Source organism: Miscanthus floridulus, chromosome 3 (genome assembly GCF_019320115.1).
Source record: "Miscanthus floridulus cultivar M001 chromosome 3, ASM1932011v1, whole genome shotgun sequence".
Classification (NCBI taxonomy): domain Eukaryota; kingdom Viridiplantae; phylum Streptophyta; class Magnoliopsida; order Poales; family Poaceae; genus Miscanthus; species Miscanthus floridulus.
The window spans coordinates 128,713,257-128,735,140 of NC_089582.1; positions in this window are offsets into that span (position 1 = coordinate 128,713,257).

Below are 21,884 nucleotides of genomic sequence, written 5' to 3' on the forward strand. Positions count from 1 at the left end.
TCCCTTCACCCGAGCCCGGCCGGCGCGCTCTCTCTCTCTCTTTCTCTCATTTCTCTCTCCCTCTCACCTCTCTCTCCCTCAGCCGCCGCCGCCGCCCATCGCCGGCCAGCACCTCCGCCCCGACCACCGCGCCTCCCCGCGTGGCCCGTCCCCGTCCGCCTCCCCACGCCGGGTCCTCGCGCGGTCGCCCGCGCGGCCTCCCTGTGCGGCGGCCCCTCGCCGGCTGGCGCCCCCGGGCCGCCTCCCCGCGCGGCCCCAGCGCCGCCGCGGCGCGGCCCGCCGGTGGCCACTGCAGAAGAGAGGAGGAGGAGGCAGGGGAGAAGAGAGGAGGAGAAGGAGAAGGAGAGGAGAAGGAAGGTGCCGGTCTAGGCCCGTCGACCCTCACGCCGCTGCGGTCGTCCCCGCCGTCGTCGCCGACCCTCGTTGTTGCCATTCTCGCCGCGAAGGTATTCCCTACACCTGTAGTAGTTAGTAGTAGTACTTAGTAGTGTTAGTAATAGTTAGTAAGTAGTAGTAGTTAGTAGTTAGTAGTAAGTAGTGATAGTAGTAGTGTTAGTAGTAGTAGTGTTAGTGTTAGTAGTAGTTGTAGTGGTAGTAGTACTTGTTGTACTACTTCGATACTTTCATCTGCATGGAAAGAGAACTAAAGTACATGGCTCGTCTTGGTATATATATGTTTGTTGGCCTTCGTGCCTATGTTTGGTATATATGTGGTTGTTGGCCATCGCGCCTATGTTTCTTGCAGGTTTTGGAAACCTCCCCAAGCAGGGGAGGTGCTACCGAAATTTTCAATGGATTCTAACCTATTGCCTTTTTATGTAGGAGAAGGACCCGTGGGAGGGACTCGGCGACCCCGATCGTCTTCGTCGGCGCTGCTGGTCTGCATGCACCACATCGCCTCGCCACTGCACCGACACGCCACTGCCCCGCTAGCCTGACTCCACCGCCACCCTAGGTATAACCCCCTCCTCCTTTGCATGCATGTTTTATATGGTCACGTAGCCCAGTTAAGCGTCTCCCATTCGAAAGAGATACGGTCGGAGGTATGCAGATCTTTGCATATCTACGACCGTATCTCTTTCGGATTGTCTATGTATTTTGGATAGCCCGCGGATGCGTAGATGAGGTTAGTTTCCATGGTTCGCTCTGGTCTGAGATAGACTTTTGGCATCACCTCCCTGTTGTTCTCCGGATACACACTCTCCCTTGCAGGACGTGTATCAGGAGAATAGTAACAGGGGAGGTGCTCGAAATTCTATCTCGGATAGTAGCGAAGCATTGAAACTGACCTCATCTACGCATCCGCGGGTGGGATTAGGACCTATCCTCACCTATTAGATGGTAGGAACGCCGTGCAGATGCAATTGCTGGTTATATTACTCGCTTACATATGTATATGCCAGAGGATGGAGAACCATGATTGGATGTACACGGGCCACGCAAGTATGACCCCGGAATGGATGACTAAGACTAATGCTTTCTTGGAGCATTCATTTGGCGAGGCTGCTAGAGGGTCGAGTCGGATGCTGTGTCCCTACAGCAAATGTGACAACTGTGTAAGAAAGAATAGGAAGAACATGGGGGAAGATCTTTGCAAGTATGGATTCACGCCAAACTATACCTGCTGGATCCACCATGGTGAAGCCAATCGTATTAGAGAGGAGGTGGTGAGACCATGCCTCGAGGCTTTTGATGGTGATGCTGGGGTAGCAGACTGGATGGATGACTTTCAGGAGGCACGGTTCAGTGAAGGATTAGAGGATGAGCCAGAGGAATCCGCAAAGGCGTACTACAATATGCTGTCTTCGGCACAGAAGCCCCTTCACAAAAAGACAATGGTTTCACAACTGGATGCCATTGGACGCCTAATGACGTTCAAGTCACAGTGTAGCATGAGTCAAGACAACTTCGATGGTATGTTGGCAGTTGTTGGATCCCTGCTTCTGGAGGGTCACATTCTGCCAAAGAACTTGTACGAGTCACAAAAACTTCTTCATGCCCTTAAGATGTCGTATGAGCACATCCATGCTTGTCTGAATGGTTGCGTCCTATTTAGGAAAGATCACGAGAAAGCAACGCACTATCCAAAGTGCAAATCCTCTAGGTATCTGGAGGTCGACACTAGTGATGGCAAGAAGGAATAGCTTGGTATCCCCGTGAAGGTCCTACGGTACCTTCCTGTCATACCAAGGATCCAACGGTTGTACATGGTAGAGGAGTCCGTGAAACAGATGACATGGCACAAACATGGCAAAAGATACAATGCTGACAAGATGGTACACCCATCGAATGGCGATGCATGGACCCATTTCGATAGCATACATCATGGTAAAGCTGAGGAGGCTCGAAATGTACATGTAGTGCTGGCAACAGATGGGTTCAATCCCTATGGATTGCTGGTGGCCCCATACACTTGTTGGCCCATATTCGTGATCCCCCTCAATCTCCCCCCTGGCGTCATTCAACCCAAGAACGTATTCTTGTCACTGATAATTCCTGGACACCCAGGGAACAAGATGGGTTTGTTCATGGAGCCTCTCATTGATGAATTGATCCTTGCTTGGGAAAAGGGGGTACTGACATACGACCGAGCTACAAAGAAGAACTTCACAATGCATGTGTGGTACCACTACTCCCTGCATGACTTCCTAGCGTATGGCATATTCTGCGTGTGTGGTGTGTTCACGGGAAGTTCCCATACCCAATATGCAAGACAGCTATGAGGTTCACTTGGCTGAAGAGGGGTGGCAAGTTTTCTTCGTTTGACCAACATCGTCAATTCCTCCCTCTTGACCATCCATTCAGACGAGACGTCAAGAACTTTAGGAAAGGGGTTCAAGTCACCGACCCTGCACCTCAGATGATGACCGGTGCTGAGGTCCGTGCTGAGATAGAGGCTCTCAAAGATGATAAAGAGAAAGGTGGTTTTATTGGATATGGTGAGGAACACCAGTGGACTCATAAATTGGGCTTGACTAGGCTCCCCTATTTCAATGACCTTCTTCTTCCACACAACATTAATGTAATGCACACAGAAAAGAATATCGCCGAGGCGCTTTTTGTAACACTCATGGACATTCCTGATAAGTCAAAGGACAACATTAAGGCTAGACTGGACCTGGCAACGATGTGCGATAGGCTAATGCAAGTGATGAAGCCTCCCGCACCTGGCAAGAAATGGAGGACTTTGGTTGATTTCGTCTTGAAAAAGGACCAAAGGAAGGAAGTACTGCAATGGATCCAGACGTTAATGTTCCCTGATGGGCATGCCACAAATTTGAGTAGGGGAGTGAACTTGTCCACTATGCGAGTCTTAGGGATGAAGAGTCATGACTACCACATATGGATTAAGCGGCTCCTTCCTGCGATGACCTAGGGATACATCCCTGAGCATGTGTGGCGCTTGCTGGCAGAGTTGAGCTATTTCTTCCACCAGCTTTGTGCCAAGGAGTTATCTCGGGACATGATTGATGACTTGGAGAAAGTGACACATGTGTTGCTCTGCAAGTTGGAGAAGATCTTCTCACCCAGCTTCTTCCTAGCGATGCAGCATCTAATTTTGCACCTACCATACGAGGCACGAATGGGGGGGGCGTGCAGGCCTGTTGGTGCTATACAATTGAGGGATGTCTAAAGATTCTTCAAAAAAAGTGTAGAAATAAAGCCAAAATTGAGGCTTCTATGGCAGAGGAATTCATTCTGGATGAGGTGTCAAACTTCACAACAACATACTATAAGGATGGCCTTCCCAGCGTGCACAATCGTCCCCCTCGTTACAACGCGGACGAGAGTTCATCGAACCTCAGCCTTTTCAAAGGGCAACTCGGAAAAGCAAGCACATCGGGCACCAAGACCTTGTGGCATGATGAGTGGCGCACTATCATGCTGTATGTGTTGTTGAACCTTGACGAAGTGAAGCCTTATGTGCAGTAAGTTCTCAATGAGCTTGTTACATACGCCCTTGTCACTATCCTCCATCTATCCAACCCCCTTATCTCTTGTTTTTTCAGGGAATTTCTAAATAAATACTGGAGAGGGAATAGGGCTCCTTCCCCTCAAGAAGAAGATAGTCTTCTCAAAGATGGTGTGCCCAATTTCATATCCTAGTTTGATACGAAGGTACCGTCCAATTTACCTTGTTCAATCTTTGACATCCCACTTTGCTCCTACGAGCGAGTAATGTAACGATCTATCCGGCCTCACCTTGTAGGTCCGCAAGGATGCAGAAATGGATGCTGAGTTAAAAGGGCTTGCCAAAGGCTTCGCCTATAAGGTCAAGTCATTCACCGTTTATGATGTGAATGGCTATCGCTTTCACACAAGAAACTACGAGCGAAGTCGGCCTAATCGGAAAACCATGAATACCAGAGTTCGTACGCCCGGCACCGATGAGCGTGACTACTATGGCATAGTAGAAGAAATATACGAGCTCAATTTTGAGTGTCCCAAAGCTCCTAATCCAGTCGTATTCAATTGCCATTGGTTCGATCCTAATGTCACGAGAACAGCCCCTGAGATTGGACAAGTCGAAATTCGATAGGATTCTATCTATCAAGGAGAGGATGTCTATATTGTGGCTCAATAGGCCACGCAAGTTTATTATCTCCCATGGGCATGCCAAAAAGACCCCAATCTTATCAGTTGGTACCTTGTGCAGTTGGTATCGCCGCACGGTAAACTGCCTGTCCCAAACGATGAGGATTACAACTTTGACCCAAACACACGGGAGTTCTATCAACCAGAGGGGCTAGAAGGGAGGTTTGACATAGACATGTTTTCGCTGATGTGCATGGAAGTAGACAATGACATTGATCAGGACGATGGAGATGAGGACAACGGAGAAGAGGTGCAAAATGCTAAGGACTTACAAATGCTTGAGCGATTATAGTTAGGCGATGACAATGATGACAACGATGAAGATGAGCCCGATTTACTCGACAATATTGATAGTGATGATGACACCTATGATCCAGCCACTGCCGATTATGAAGAATATTTCTAATTCATGTAATACTATATTATTATTATTATTATTATTATTATTATTATTATTATTATTATTATTATTATTATTATTATTATTATTATTATTGCAATTATGTTTCGTTCATTTTGCATCTCTTTATAAGTACTTGTAATTTAACTGTGCTAATTGGTTTACTCTTTGAAATTGCAGGCACTCGACAAAATGCTGGGCGGAAGGCAGGCCCATCGAGGGGTCAACTCCCTCTACATGAGGGAGTGCTCACCACCCCACGCTGAGGAGGACCCCTTGCTGGAGCCGCCGACGAGGAGGACGAGGAGCGGCCGCCCCCGCGGCCATCCGAGGACGAGGGTGCAGCCGGCTGCCACCCGTCGGTGGACGAGGATGACCAGGCAGTGGGCCTGCACATAGGAGGGGGTGGCACTTCCTCTGACTCATCGGACCATGGGGAGGTGGTGATAGCGACAGCATGGGTTCCACTTGCACTGCCTCTGGCTCTACCTCATCGGGAGTCTACTTGCGCAGGCCCTCGTAGCTCCCGGCGTGGCTGATCCCACTTCACCGACGCCTGGTGATTCGACCTAGCGGTGACAAGTAAGTATTATTTCACTACTATTTCATATGACATGTTGAAAATCGAACTGGAGACTAACAATTCCTCTTAATGACTCTTGCAGCAACTGGGAAGTTGTGTCCGGAATGGGCCGGCACATCAATGGCGCCCTGGGCCTTCTAATTCGGCAGCACTACCCTGGCTTGGTCACCTACGCCTCGGTGACTTCGCCGCCCTGGACGTGGGACCACTTCTATGCCGCCGAGGACAGCGAGTTCGGCACCGTTGCGGCACGGATCAAGGCTGAGTTTTGGGTGAGTCTTCATCGCACTAAATTGGTCAATACTACGCATTCATTGGTCATTCTTGAAATAATGAAATGATACATGATGTCTGTATGCAGGACTTCTTCAAGTGCGACGAAGGGTTTGAGGACCGGGCGGCGCGAGTGCAGGACAAGGTCTATAGGTCCCGACTCTCAGACCTATACCATGAGATGCGGCTCCAGTGCATCATCAACTACAACATCGACGTCCTTGGTTAGGTGGTGAGGAAGGCCGATGCCAGGACCAGGATGCTCACCAAGGAGCAGTACCTCTCGGTAAGTACGAAACATTAATACTGACTCCTTCCATGAAGAATAGGTAGGCTTCATTTCATCTTCTGACATATCAATAACTTGATGCCATGCAGCAATGTCCTGATTGGTGCGCCAGGCACCGCCTCTGCTGGGAGGCCATTGTGGACAGGTGGCTCTCGGAGGAGTGGGCGAAGAAGCACAACATCCATCGAGACTGCCGCCTACAGATGGGTGGGGCGCCACACCACCAAGGCAACCGGAGCCTCAGCGCGTACGCCCAGACATGGGTAATCTTCTTTGTGTTTTCATCTTTATTTATTCTAACGCTCAATTCTCATTACTTGTAATCATCTTTGTGTTTTCCTCGCAGTTCCAGGCGCACCAAGGCCAGGAATGCAATGAGTTCATGGTGTACGCCCTGGCACACAAGGGCAAGGCGATGGCCCCGGAAGTCACCTACAACCCGGTGGACGGGCCCGAGGTGTACACCAGCGCGAGCGTCGACAGCAAGCTTAGCGAGTACACCTCAGCGGCCCGTGAGCACCATGGGGAGGACTTCGATCCGGCCACCTAGCCCCTAGACACAGACCTCCTGATGAGGCTAGGAGGAGAGAAGCAGCATGGCCGGTACTGGATGGCGGACAACACAGTTGACTCCGCCTCTATTCCCAACCTCGCCGAGATTCGAGCAAGGAGCACGAGCTCCTCCCTCCCCATACGCTCTCGGCAGCAGAGCTCACAGCAGCAGATGGTGAAACTCTAGGTTAGTACTATTTTATTCGTCGTTAATTGCTTTTACACATCTACCTTGCCTTTGCATTGTTTAAACATTGTGGGTGGAATGTTGTAGGCCGACTTGCGGAGATTGGAAGCCCAGCAGGCGGCCTAGGCGGAGGCCCATCGGCTGGAGATGGAGGCTGTACAAGCCCAGAGGGCAGCCAAGGCACCGAGGCTGCAGGACATGTTCAGCTTCATGGCGAGCCTTCAGGTCTTGCCAGGTGTGGTCGTGCCCCAGTCGCTGCTCGCTCCAGTTGTGGCTCCTCCTCCTCCTGTAGGGACTCCGATGAGTATATATGGTTGTTTATTCCTTTAGCTTGTGTGGTCCTCCTGTAGATACTCATGAATTCGCTTCTCCTTTGTATAGCCACAGTCGGCGGGTGTCGACAAAATATGGTCGGCAGTCCACCGAGGGGGGTGCCCGTGGTGGTAGATTATCAGTAGGATGTGTGTGATCTGGAACCAGATGGTGACATAAGGTGCAGAGACAGCGATTTAGACAGGTTCGGGCTGTCTGATCGATGTAATACCCTACGTCCTGTGTCTTTGGTGTATTGTATTGAGATGTATACAGATTAACCTTGTCCTCTAGGGGACCCTTGTCTCTCCTTATATACTCCGAAGAGACAAGGTTACAAGTAAAGTATCCAATTTGGTACTATTACAATATCTAGTACAACTTGTAATCTTGATGTGCATGCCTTGATCTTACGGGCCAGGCCACCTCGGATGGTGCGGCCCATGTACCATCTTGTGGTACCCGGGGGTATATCCCCCACAGCTAGTCCCCGAGCGCCATGTATTCTGAAGCGACACGTCGTTTCAACCTTCTCCGAATAGTGAGGCTTGAGTTCTTGACATCTCCGACCACCGTTGTTGCCGGAGAAGTAGGTTGTCCGAAGAATGTATGGTGCTCTTAAGAAGAAAGAAAAAGATTTCTGCCCTGGGAAGTGTGCCCACTTGTATTTCTGAAAAGAAATGTAAGTGCGTCTTCAAGCGTAGCGTCCTTGATCATCAGAGGCGTAGGGGTCGAAAAACAAACACATTCACCACAAGGTGAAGTGTGCCCACTTAGTCCCCGAGCCTAGTAGTAGGTGACGTAGGCACGTGGTGCCAGGGTCTAAAAAGAATTCACAGTTAAATTGAGAATCCAATCGTCGTACAGGCGATACGAGATGCACCGACAGGTGTATCGTACCGATGTAGTCCCCGAGCTTGCTAGAAGGCGAGGTATGAGCCTTGTAGCAAGGTCTAAGTGTGAAAAAATATCCCAACTGTATGCGAGTTGCTAGTCGCATGTAGCCGAGACACAAAGTCCCCGAGCCGTGGTCGGAGAGTGGTCGAGGCAGTCCCCGAGCATAGGTCGAGGAGCGAGCGACGAAGTCCTCGAGCCGTGGTCGGAGAGTGGTCGAGGCAGTCCCCGAGCACAGGTCGAGGAGCGAGCGACGAAGTCCCCGAGCCGTGGACGGAGAGTGGTCTGGCGAGTCCCCGAGCACAAGCGTGGTCTGGCCAGAGTCCCCGAGCACGAGCGTGGTCTGGCCAGAGTCCTCGAGCACCGTAGTGGTCTTGGCGAACCCTGAAGCATGAGCTCGCTGACCGAACTGTGTTCCTAAAAATAAACACGGAGAGCGGTAGTACATGATGATGTACGAAATATATTGACCTCTCTGTAGGAGGTGAAGTAAACACTTGGTGTTCGGTTGGCGATGAATTATACTTGGTGTAATATTCAAAAAATAACATTAGCTATTTTTAGCCCTTTTGTTATGTAGTGGCGTAGCGCGATGTATTAACCTGTCCTGAAGAATGCACCAGCCCTGGGCTGACCAACATCTCATAGCGCGAGGTACAGAACGCTGCCGCACGTAGAGTGCCAGTGTTACCAGTGAGCGACTGCCGACTACCCGTAGCGCAGAGGGCGAACTCTCATGCACACGTGGGGTGAAGCCGGAGACAGTGCCGGCTTTGGGATTCTCAAGTAGGAAGGAAAACGTATCGGCGAACCGTTGTAAAAACTTATACATGTTTTGGATTGCATGTATGGAGAAAATTCGACGCGGAGCGCACCCTAAGGGTGGTCGGCGGAGGTGTATGATGATCGAAGAAATTTTCAATTAAAAATAATACTTAGCTTTATTGATGACTGGTGGGTGTAGTCGGCGTGTTGCGATGTTCAAGAGATGGCTTGACGTGTTGTTGGCGATGAAGTTGTCCGGTCCTTGAGCTTTTTGACCTATCGTCATGACTGTGGTCACGATTGTCGTAGCACCGTTCTTCGCGGCGATCATCATTGCGACGTAGTCTTGTGGTCGAGGTGGTCGGAGCTCGGTGGAGCCGCTCGGGACGTGGTTGGCGTGGTCTTTGGTTGACATGGTCGGAGCTCGGTGGAGCTGCTCGGGACGTGGTCGACGTGGTCGGAGCTCGGTAGAGCCGCTCAAGACATGGTCGTCGTGGTCGAAGTTCGGCGGAGCCGCTCGGGACGTGGTCGACGTGGTCGGAGCTTGGCGGAGCCGTTCAGGACGTGGTCGTCGTGGTCGGAGCTCGGTAGAGCTGCTCGGGACGTGGTCGTCGTGGTCTGGTGGTCGGAGCTCCCATATGTGCATGCATCCTTGTTTAGCTTTTTCGGCAAATAGACAAGTCGTCTTGACCTCTTCTGCCCGATCAGATGGCTTGCATGTATGCTTTTGTGTAGACGTATACGCGTATATGCATGACTCTTGGCTAGCTTGCTATCTGGAGTTTTAGTCGACTCCATAACGGATGGAGTTGTTGGCTTCCTTCCGTGTAGATGTGTGTATATGTAAGCACATGCAAGTTCGGAGGCTACGGAGGCCAAGGCATCGTGCATGCAACCATGCAGTAAGACTCCTAGCCGATTGGATCTGATGACGAGCGACGACCGTCGCCATACTGCTTGTGGACCGTACTGGTCTTCACGCGGGTGAAGAATACTTGCAGTAGTAGATCGGTTCGTGGCCCAGGTGCAGATCAATGATGAGGAGCAGGGTGACGCGCCTGGTGCATGCCACCGCGCCCGACCACGTTGCTCAGACGACGAGTCGCCGCGATCAGCTGAGTCGCCACGGATGACGTTGATGAACACAAGCGCCATCTGATTCACCGGCAGATCAGCACACACAACCCCTAAAGGGGACCCCTACCTGGTGCGCTACTATCGATGAAATATGGTCGACAGTCCACCGAGGGGGGTGCCCGCGGTGGTAGATTATCGGTAGGATGCGTGTAATCAGGAACCAGATGGTGACACAAGGCGCAGAGACAGCGATTTAGACAGGTTCGGGCCGTCTGGTCGACGTAATACCCTACGTCCTATGTTTTTGGTGTATTGTACTGAGATGTATACAGATTAACCTTGTCCTCTAGGGGACCCTTGTCTCTCCTTATATACTCCGAAGAGACAAGGTTACAAGTAAAGTATCTAATTTGGTACTATTACAATATCTAGTACAACTTGTAATCTTGATGTGCACGCCTTAATCTTACGGGCCGGATCACCTCGGATGGTGCGGCCCATGTACCATCTTGTGGTACCCGGGGGTATATCCCCCACAGTGGGTTCGAACCCGACTCCTCAAGGTGGCCCTTCTCCACAGGCCGGGTGGCCAACTAACCCTCCTCAAGGTGGCAGTTCACACTCCGGGTGCGGAGGCTGGCAGTAGGTACTGTTTATTTGTTTCTTTTCATGTTGCATGGACTTGTGTTAGACTTAACCTTATGTTGGACTACTACTAGAGACATATATATATTGTGATGGATATTGTCATGGATGATGTGAATGTATGTGATGGATTATGGATAATAGATTTGTATGTGATGTATTATGGATGGTGGATGTGTTTGTGATGGGTTATGCATGTGTATGTGATGGAATATAGATGTGTATGTGATATATCCTGTGTTGTGTGTTGATATATATGTGATTTCTTTGTTTGTGCTGATGGAAAGCAAAAAACCAACAAAATAGCATTTTCCCCTCTTTGCCGAGTGCCACACTCGGCAAAGAGGGCTTTGCCGAGTGCCGTGACCATGACACTCGGCAAAGCTGGGAAGCAGAGACCCAATTTCCCAGCTTTGCCGAGTGCCAGAGCCATGTCACTCGGCAAAGATTTTTTTTAAAAAAGAAAAAATTTCTTTGCCGAGTGCAAGAGTATGGCACTCGGCAAAGAATTTTTTTAAAAAAAGAAAAAAATCTTTGCCGAGTGCCGCTTAGGTGGCACTCGGCAAAGCGGTTGTCAGAGTTGACGTCGGATTTTTTTGCCGAGTGCTGACGTGACACTCGGCAAATGCTTTACCGAGTGCCCGATATGTGGCACTCCGCAAAGAAACCTTTGCCGACGGGTTCTTTGCCGACTGCTCTTTGTCGAGTGCCCTAAGCACTCGGCAAAGAGCCCATCTGCAGTAGTCATTAATATTAAATTTATATATTATCTTCACATGTTCAAGAAGCAATGTGTGAAGAGGCACGGTTCTTTGTTTTTCTAACAGAAATGGTCACCAGGGTACCATACTTTCGTGGCATGGCGTTGACTCTTGCAAGTTTGAAAGATGGTTACCTAGAAAAAAGTTAAATTCAGCTATTATAATTAGCATTTCATGAATCTCGAGGGAAACCCAGTTTTCTCAAAAACATGTCAAATTGCAGTGACCTAGAGAACGATGAAAATCAAGGTCCACCAAAATGGTAGGCATACATCAGTCATCTGGGCTCACTTGATTTATAACATTCTTACTATTTATTAAATAAAGACCTCAATAGAGGCACAATGTTAATTCTCCCAGACGCGCTAGAAAATCTAGAAATTCTCATAATAATAAAAACATATGTCCTAAAATTCAGTAGTCTCTAATCATCCTCATCGATAATAGCCATTGGGATTCACTGTAATTTATAAAAACAATTACCTACCACTGCCACTATAAAAATACATAAAGTAACTGCTTAATTTTGCATCAATATTACCCACCTCTGACATTACGAAAGATAATTCCAAATAACCACTGGATTTGTATATAAATTACCCACATATGTCATTATAAAAACAATTCAAAGTATCCCCTAAATTTGCATCTAAATTATCCATCTTTGTCATATGAAATATAATTCAAAATAGCCCCTTGACATTGCATCTAAATTACCCATCTCTGTTGTTAAGGAAGATAATTCAAAATAACACTCTAACTTTGTATCTAAATTACCAATGTCTGCCATCACAAATGATAATTTAAAATACCCCTAATTATTTTATAGATTACCTACCTTTGTTATTATAAAAGATAATGCAAAGTAACCTCCTAAGTTTGCATTCTACCTACCAATATATGTCGTTATGAAAGATAATATAAAATATTACTATTATATTTGTATTTATCTCAACCATTATAAAAAATAAGCAAAAATATCTTCCATAATCTAATGTAAATACTATATATGTTATTATAAAATATAAATCAATATCCATAAGTACGAGACATAACAAACTTCTGTAACCGTAAAATTAAATAACCATAATACTATGTTGTTTAACCATGTATATCGAGTAAACATGCATATATTAGGATAAATATTTATTTTAATAACTTATGAGATATGGAAAATAGTAATAACATGAACAATTCACTTTTATTTGTATTAATACTTCATGATAGTCAATTTCATAAGTTGCCATTTTAAATAACTTTATACATTTTGACCGAAACATTATGGCATATCAATATTGATAATAATTTAATTTTAAGCACTCTATGATATATAAAACAATACTAAACATATATAATCCCGTGATACAACAAATTCAACATGTGAGCAGTTTTTTTCTGACTTTTGGTGTGCTATAATAAGAAGCTAAGAAATTTATTACAAAAGTCAATAGCAAAAAGCCAATAGATAGAAGTCAAAAGCCAGAAAGCTAGCTTTTGTGCCAAAAGCTCAAAAGCTGTGTCTCAAACAAATAAGGCATAACACCTTGGTCACATTGGTTAATCCAATATTTTGTCCCATTTATCCTCACTTTGAAATCAAGATTAGTTTCCTCGCAAGAAACAAGTTCTGGTCCAGTTTTTGGTCAGTGCAAATGTGCAATGACCCCGAGGAAGCAAATAGGTAAGAGCACCGTATCTCTTTCTAATCACCCTCTAATAATACAACGAGAATCAACTAATGTAAGTAGCAGGCCGGTAATAGGTACAGCACCTTACTAAGCACTATTACACTTTTTATTCACGTACTCCAACGTCCGGAGATCATGCTATACATATAAGTCTTCTGATCAATAGGCGTAGAGCACGAGCCAACACCAGTTCTGTGATCGACCAGCCTCGCTAGGGGCATCACCAACACCAACAGCATTTGGGTAGCATGAGTGAGCAGTGGCATAACAGGGAAACCGACGTCGACAATATCGGCCATCGGAAGCAGAACCAAAGTTCCCAGTTGATGCAAACTGAGCAAGGTCTTTCATCGGGCAGGTCAAGATGGTACGATATCTACTTGTGGAGACGACAAGGCAGACTTGCCACCATCGTCTCTCTTCACCGGTGGCCATCTGACCAAGCACTCTTTACCGTCCTCAGAGATGTACCCAACACAGCAATCGAAGGTCAGCTTGTTATCTATGATGTCTCCGAATTCCTCGAGCTTGTTCACATACTCGCAGTCTTCGTAATCGTCACCCAATGGACCAAGAGATATCCTTATCATGTCGCCAACCCGGTAATTACCACGTTTGCCGCAGCGATAAATCCGTTGGCAGAGAGGCTTGTACCGGTCAATTCTTGGTTTTGCTCTTGCAACATGCACCTGGACATCAAATACATACATTTTCAGTTCTGCATCCACCTAGTTTTCTGAAAACCTTTCATGCACAGTAGAGTACTCCATCCGTTTTAAATTATAAGTTGCTTTAATTTTTTTTATACAATTCACACTACGGGAAACAAAATCCGTCCTTATCCCTTCACCCGCGTCCGACCGATGCTCTCTCTCTCTTTCTCTCATTTCTCTCTCCCTCAGTCGCCGCCGCCGCACATCGCCGGCCCGCGCCTCCGCCCCTAGATGGTTTAGTATAATGATATATCGTGTCTATATACACTTCGTCGGGCCTTAAACATCCTAAATCTAGAGATATAAACATGAGAATAACTACTTCCCGGGAGTAAAAAATAATTTTCATATATATATATATATATATATATATATATATATATATATATATATATATATATATATATATATATATACTGTTTTGCTATAATACATCTGGGTACATCCTGTATATAAAATGCACCTAAGCCGGCGGGCGCACCAACTTGGAGCAACTAGCGCGCCCAAGCGAATACATGCATGCATAGAATTTTTTGTTGGTTCAAATCTTTGAAACAAATTTTCTTCTAAACCGTAACACCGAGTGACAAACCGTTTAGTTGTATCCGACTCAAAAAAATATTCTGAGCAAAACTAGATCCAATATGAATATATTTTTTATCCTTTAAATGAGTTGCATGTCAATGTACTACCGATTGCAGCTCTGTCTACCACCTAGTTGCAACTACTAGATTATAATTAGTTGTAACAAGTGCTAAATACGCTACAGCCAAGTTGCAATTGTGTTGTAGAAGTGCTTACAACTCATAGTACAACATATTGCAATTACGTATTTGAAAAAAAACTCATCAAATACAGCCTTCATTGCAACCAGTGCTAAATACGCTACAACCAAGTTGCAATTGTGTTGTAGAAGTGCTTGCAACTCATAGTACAACATATTGCAATTACGTATTTGAAAAAATAAAACTTCATCAAATAGAGCATTCATTGCAACCAGTGCTAAATACGCTACAACCAAGTTGCAATTGTGTTGTAGAAGTGCTTGCAACTCATAGTACAACATATTGCAATTACGTATTTGAAAAAAAAAACTTCATCAAATACAGTCTTCATTGCAACCAGTGCTAAATACGCTACAGCCAAGTTACAATTGTGTTGTATAAGTGCTTGCAACTCATACTTTATCAAATACAGCCTTCATTGCAACCAGTGCTAAATACGCTACAGCCAAATTGTAATTGTGTTGTAGAAGTGCTTGTAACTCATAGTACAGCATATTGCAATTACGTATTTGAAAAAAAAACTTCATCAAATACAGCCTTCATAGATCTCGTTTTGTTAAGCATATTTTTTTCAATAACCTACTTCAAACAAAACTAAAATCGGATATATGGTTTAGAAGATATCACATTTTTTCATTTGCAATCAACAAAAGATTTCCTGCATGCATGCTTCTTGGTGGGTGGGTTGAGCTGTTAGGTGGCATCACGTAGTTGGTTGTCTCCATTTAGTTTTGCATGCAAGAGTATGGACTCACCTCGTGCTCGCGGCTCGCCGCACACCGCGCGGCTCGCCGCTCGCGCTCGCGTGTCAGGTGCACTCGCTTCACAGAATGCACCCTTAGCCTCGTCCTATATATATATTCAGTAGCCAGCTACAAAATAAGTTATTCTGTAGCCACCTCCATTTACCATAATTTTATATACTAATTTACGATAATGTTGATACATATTTACAATAGTTAGGTTACTTAAACACATGGGGGTATTTACCATGACGTTATAGTAAATCACTTAGCAAGAAGTTACTATAATCTCATAAATTAACATAGTAATTATCATAACTTAAAGTGGTTATAAAATAAGTTATTTTGTAGCCAACTACAGGATAGTATATATATATATATATATATATATATATATATATATATATATATATATATATAGAGAGAGAGAGAGAGAGAGAGAGAGAGAGAGAGAATACGAATTGAAGAGCAAGGTGTGGGAGAGGGAGGGCACCCCGCCGTCGTATGACAGGGAATCGTCGACGTGCGATTTATTTACGACGAGAAGAAAGTCGCCGCTCCCTTGAGGTGTCAAAGTCTCGAGAGAAGGCGGACGGGGAACTTGATCGGGATCGCGCACCGTGTGCTTTATGACGCTGGGATCATGATCGAACACCTCCTCTGTGTCCATGTACGCAGGGCGTGCTCGTTTTTCCTTCTTTTCCCTTCCCAAAAAAGCGATGTTCCGACCTTTCTTTGCCGGAAAAAACACACCATGTCAGATTTCCACATTACAGACGCCTCTCAACCATCATCCCATACGCGTAAAATTCGCATCACTCTTGTTGCGACTGTGGTGAGACGTACATACGCATCTGTGATAAGCCCTCATCGCAGACGCGTCTAGACAAAACACATACCCTCATCATACACACATCTAGACCAACACACATCAGAGATGCGTATCCTCCCATCGAGGGCATTTTCAGATTCAAGTAATCAACACTGACAAGTTGTAGAAAATCCCTATAAAGACTTGGGTGTGGTCACAAAGGCCAGCCCTGTTTCCTTTTACTTTAAAAAAGTCACATGATAAGTAGAAATGGAGTCACTGGACTTTGGAGAGAGGAGTGTTACCGTCCTCTAAAATTTCACGGTCTATATATGTTGGGGGAGATATCTTGCAATCGGAGAGCTTACTAATAAAGTAACCAGTCCTCTTATTTGTGTATAGGCAGTATCACTCGCGGGCGGAGCGAACGAAGGCTAGGATCGACGAAATGGCCGACAAAGCCTTTGCATGATGGAGGAACACCAGAGGCAGGCGAAGGCTAGGGTCGGCGAAATGACTGACAGAGCCTTCGCACGACAGAGAAACATTAGAGGTGGGTGAAGGCCAGGATCGTTGGTGAAACGACCGACAGAGCCTTTGCATGACGGAGAAACACCAAAGGCAGGTGAAGACCAGAATCGTTGGCGAAACGGCCGACAAAGCCTTCGCATGATAGGAGGAGCACCGGGTCAAGCGAAGGCCAGTGGCATCTAACTATGACGAAAGGAAAGGCAGCATCAACGACAGGGTGGTAGCAGTGCTGAACAGGGGGACCTCTCTTTGGGCCAAGGGATCAGCTCGACAAAGCTAGGCCTATCTGCAAAGGCGGTTGGAGAGGTGAAAGACACAAGGGTCCCGGGATGTAGAACACCAGTAGTGTCGAGGTTATAACCCTAGGGTGTCTCAGGGCACCGATTAATTAGCAGGCCGAGCGGCCCACAATACATTGGCCAGCAAGAACCCAAACGACCGAGGCCCAGCTGATCTAAGAAAATCAGGCCAAGCGCTAGGGCGAGGGCTGGCCATGACCCCTTCATCAGACTTAGCCGCACAGCGTACGAGAGATGCATGACTTCTCCACCGTCCTGACCCCTGGGAGGAACGGGGAGAGGTCAAGACCAGCCAAATGCGCCCGCTCTGATAGGAGTAGGCATGTCGCACTAACCCCACAAGGATTGAGGGGACAGCGGTCACCATGGTCTGGTTAGACGCCACCTTCGCGTCATGCAATCTAGACAAGACAACATCGTCCAACACAGGTGATGGCTGGTACGATGACCACCGTCCAAAATATAGGCCGACAAGACGCATGTACGATCCTACCCACTATGGGATGGGATCCACGATGAGGTACTTGATTTAGAGGCCAACCAGACCAACAAGAGCCATGACCCTAATGATCGGGATCATGGATCTCAGTTCCACAAGCCAACTAGGCGATCAACAACCCAGAGGCGGCTACCAACTCTTGTACGATGCCCCAGGAAACCAGGAGGCGCTGACGAAGACCATGGCAGAGACCACGTCGCACAGGACGGCTAGCGAACCACCATCATGCCTACAGTGCTGCCACGGCCGGCACAGTAGCACCATGCCACACTATGCCACGACGTGGCCATAGGACCATGACGACAACCACGCCCGGACGTGCACCAGAAGATGGCATAGCTTGCAAGCCAAGTTAGCTAGTACCTCCCTTAGGCTCACGACCCTTCGGTCGGGAGAACCTCCTTCTCTGTACATGCCCTAGCCCCGAACCATTCTTGCACCCCCCCATTGTAAGAACTTCAAAGCATTCAAGCGAGGAACACACACTCGATCGTCTCCGAGACTAGACGTAGGGCACCGGCCTGAATCAGTATAAATCCTCATGTCTTTTGGATGCTACCATCGTCTTCCTAGAGCAACGCGACAATCATATAAATTTACTAGTCTGGTTTATAAAACACTAATAGTTGGTGCCCTAGGTAGGGGACAGTTGCGCGCTCTCGATTATTGAGAAGGAAGCGATGACTCCTCGCACCGTCGGTGGACTCACGGTGGCCACATCCGCCATGAAAACTATGATTTCACCGACATCAAAGGGCCAGCACCCACGTCCGTCTATAGCCATGGCCCAAACCTCTACCATGGAGATATGGGTCCTGTGGCCCACACCAAACACACTTTTGGAACTGCCCCCTGATGGCAGCATCCCTAAGTTCACCTATGTGGGGGGCCAATACTCTCCCTCGTCAGCAGTCATGGCCAGCGCCCATGTCCGTCTACAGCCATGGCCCAAACCTCCGCCATGGCGATATGCGTCCCGTGGCCCACAGTGAACACACTTTTAGAACTGCGCCCAACGGCAGCATCCCTGAGTTCACCTACATGGGGGGCCAATACCCTCCCTCATCAGCAGTCATGGCCAAGTCCTCCACCCTGGAGGCCAAAAGTCCATGGCTCATGATGAACTCACACAGGGAATGGCCTCAATCAGCCACATCCTTTTGGGAAACCATGAGGTTACCCACACCAATGGGTCAGTGCCCATCATTAGCTCTTACCCCGTCCAGGTCAACCACGTGGGAGACTTGGGTCCGGTGGTAGAACCACACCCCGAACAACATCTCTGTAACTAGTGGGATGCCACGTGTCAGGGCATGCACGAACAACGAAATTACCCGGCGCCACGTGGCGACATCATTAGGTCAGGTGGCTACCCGGCGCCATGCGTCGCAGGGCCAAGCCTGGAACTAGGATCCAATCCTATATGGCGGGCAAACCGCCCATCATACCTTGGCAAACTATTAGCTGTCACTCAGAGGTCCCCTGCTAGCACACACTCTCATCGCCTATGCCACACAACCCCTAACCAGAGTCTGCACGCTATGAGTAGTCGTCCGTAGTTAGAGAACATGTACACACTTACGTCGAGCTAAGACAAAAGTAATGTAAAAACAACAAGGGTGGGGCAACAGTAGGAGCAAACAAGAAGTAAAAACCATCCCCAAGGGGTCCAATTACGACAAAAGGGAATCATTGTTCCTAGGACACGCCGTGGCGATAAAAGAAGGCCGAGGCCCTCAGAGTCCTCCCGTTTAGAAAAGCCTCCTAAAGAGTATTCAACTCCTCTGTAGGCTCGGGGGCTACTATTGAGGACCAATATAAGGGTACCCGAAGAGGAGGAGCTAATGGTCATCAACATTGATTCATCCGAGTAGTTAAGAGCGTGACTATAGCTCCAACCAACCCCAAGGTGCGTAGGCTCGGCCTTGCCCGACCCTTGGGGGCCATCTCCGTCTCGCCCGACCCCGAGGCCACAGGTTCTGCCTTACCTGACCCTTGGGCTACAGGCTCCGCCTCGCTCGACCCTGAGGCCATGGTCTCCACCTCACTCGAACCGCTAGGGGTGGGCTCTGCCTTGCCCAACCTCTAGGTCAGGGGCTCTGACTCGCTCGGCCTCTGTGTTGGGGGCTCCGTCTCAGCCCGACCCTTAGGCGCGGCTCCTAACGGAAGCCCATATCGCCACCAACCACTACGGGGCAGAAAGTACAACCAAAGGTCAAACTTATGGCATCAGTGCAGGGAGCGGGCACATCTCAACATGACCCATGCCTACGACATGTCACTCTAGGGAACTCACATCACCAACAGTGGCCCGTGACGTGAATCGGAGGATCATCGAAGACGATGAAGCCCTCCCATACTTCACCTAGGTAAGCCTAGAACATCGCTGTTGTGGTAGCCTTGCTCTGAGGGCTTCTAGGGCCCACGACGCCCGAGGATCGTCGGACCCATCATGAGATTCCCACGCTACTCAACCGTGCGACGGTGCAGCAGGCCGAGAGCTCACTGTCCCAATGACATGAGCTCGATGCTAGCCAGCGCATGCCCTTAGAGTGACCTGACAAGGACATGTTAGGCCACCAAGCATGGCAAGGTAGCAAGCAGCACACTGTGGTCCTGGTGCATGAGCATCTCGGCCACAACCGTGATGTGTGTGACACCCTCGGTGCCCGTAGGCGTGCCTATGGTGATACGAGAGAGGGGGCTAGCCGTGGCAACCACCCTCATCATGGTAGATGCTATGACAGTGGCGACGACTAAAGCCCAAGCCCTAACTTGTCAGGACCTTAGACCTTTGGCCGACACATCCACAACGCCGCCTTCCCACCGTGGTACCAACCGTCGACCAACATCCCAAAATACTCTGGGGAAATAAACCCTGGACTGTGGCTTGAGGATTATCAGCTTGCTTGCCAAGCTGATGGAGTGGATAGTGATGATTTCATTATCCGCAACCTTCCATTGTTCCTAGCCGATTCGGTGCGAATATGGTTGGAACACCTTCTGCCCAACCGAATCCAAAGTTGGGCGGACCTAAAAGGGATATTTGTGTGAAACTTCTAGGGCACATATGTGCATCCTAGGAACACCTGGGATCTCAAAAACTATAGACATAAGTCTGGGGAAACCCTTTGTGGGTACAACCAGCGCTTCTCCCTACAGTGCAACGAGCTGCTCAATGTCGTCGACATCGACATCATAGGAGCTTTCCTGTCTATGACCATCTGTGAGTCCCTGGTCCATAAGCTAGGACATAAGGGCCCGCGAACCACCAAGGAGCTCCTTGATATCACCACTAGCCATGCCTCGGGTGAGGAGGCGGTCGGAGCGATCTTCGATCGCCTCAAGGGCAAGGAAAAACAGGACGAGGACATTAGTGAAGGCGCCTCCAACCATCCCAACAAGAAGAAGAACAAGTAGCAGCGCAAGGGATCGCTCGTGGACACCGCCAACCGCAAGGGGGTCGGAAGCCCATCAAGGGCACCCTAGACCACTTTGAGAAGCTACTCAAAGGGCCATACCCGAACCATGCCTTCCCTATCAATCATCTATACAAGGACTATGGCCTCATGAGGCGGTTCTTGTCTGAAGGCTCCAACAAGGGGGAGCATAGGGTGGACCCCAAGTCAGCCGCAGATGACACCAAGGGGAAGGATGGTGGCTTTCCAACATTGGACAACTCCTTATAATCTTCAGAGGGTCAGCGGCCTACAACTCCAAGCGCCGCCAGAAGCTTGCACATCGTGAGGTCTACACGGCCGAGCCGGCCCCGCCTATCTTTCTCCGATGGTTAGAGTTCGCCATAACCTTTGATCAGACCGACCACTCAGAAAGCATCCCACAGCCGAGAAGATATCTGCTCATAGTCGACCAAATCATCAGCATGAAGTGGCTTACCAAGGTGCTGATGGATGAAGGTAGCGGCCTCAACATCATGTACACTGAAACACTCAACGCCATGGGCATCGACCGAACACGCATCCGACTGACTGGGGCACCTTTCCATGGCATCATATTAGGAAAACAGGTCATGCCACTTGGGTAGATCAATCTGTCCAGTCACCTTTGGGGATTCGACCAATTATAGGATGGAGACCCTTACCTTTGAGGTGGTTGGGTTCCACGGAACCTACCATGCCGTCCTAGGACATCCATGCTATGCAAAGTTCATGATCTTCCCCTACTACACCTATCTAAAGTTGAAGATGTTGGGTCCATGTGGGGTCATCACCATCAGCACCTCCTTACAGCGCGCCTACGAGTGCTGAGGTCGAGTGCTGCGAACACACCGCAGCAATCATCGGCTCCAAAGAGCTTGTGGCCATCGGGAAGGAGGTCGTCAGAGAAGCACTCGACCCTAAGCGGTCGGCCAAGTCTTTCAAGCCTATGGAGGGCACCAAGGAGGTCCTCAGAGACCCTAGCGGCTCTAAGGGCAAAGTGGTGTGCATTGGCACCATGCTTTCCTCCGAATAGGAAAGCGC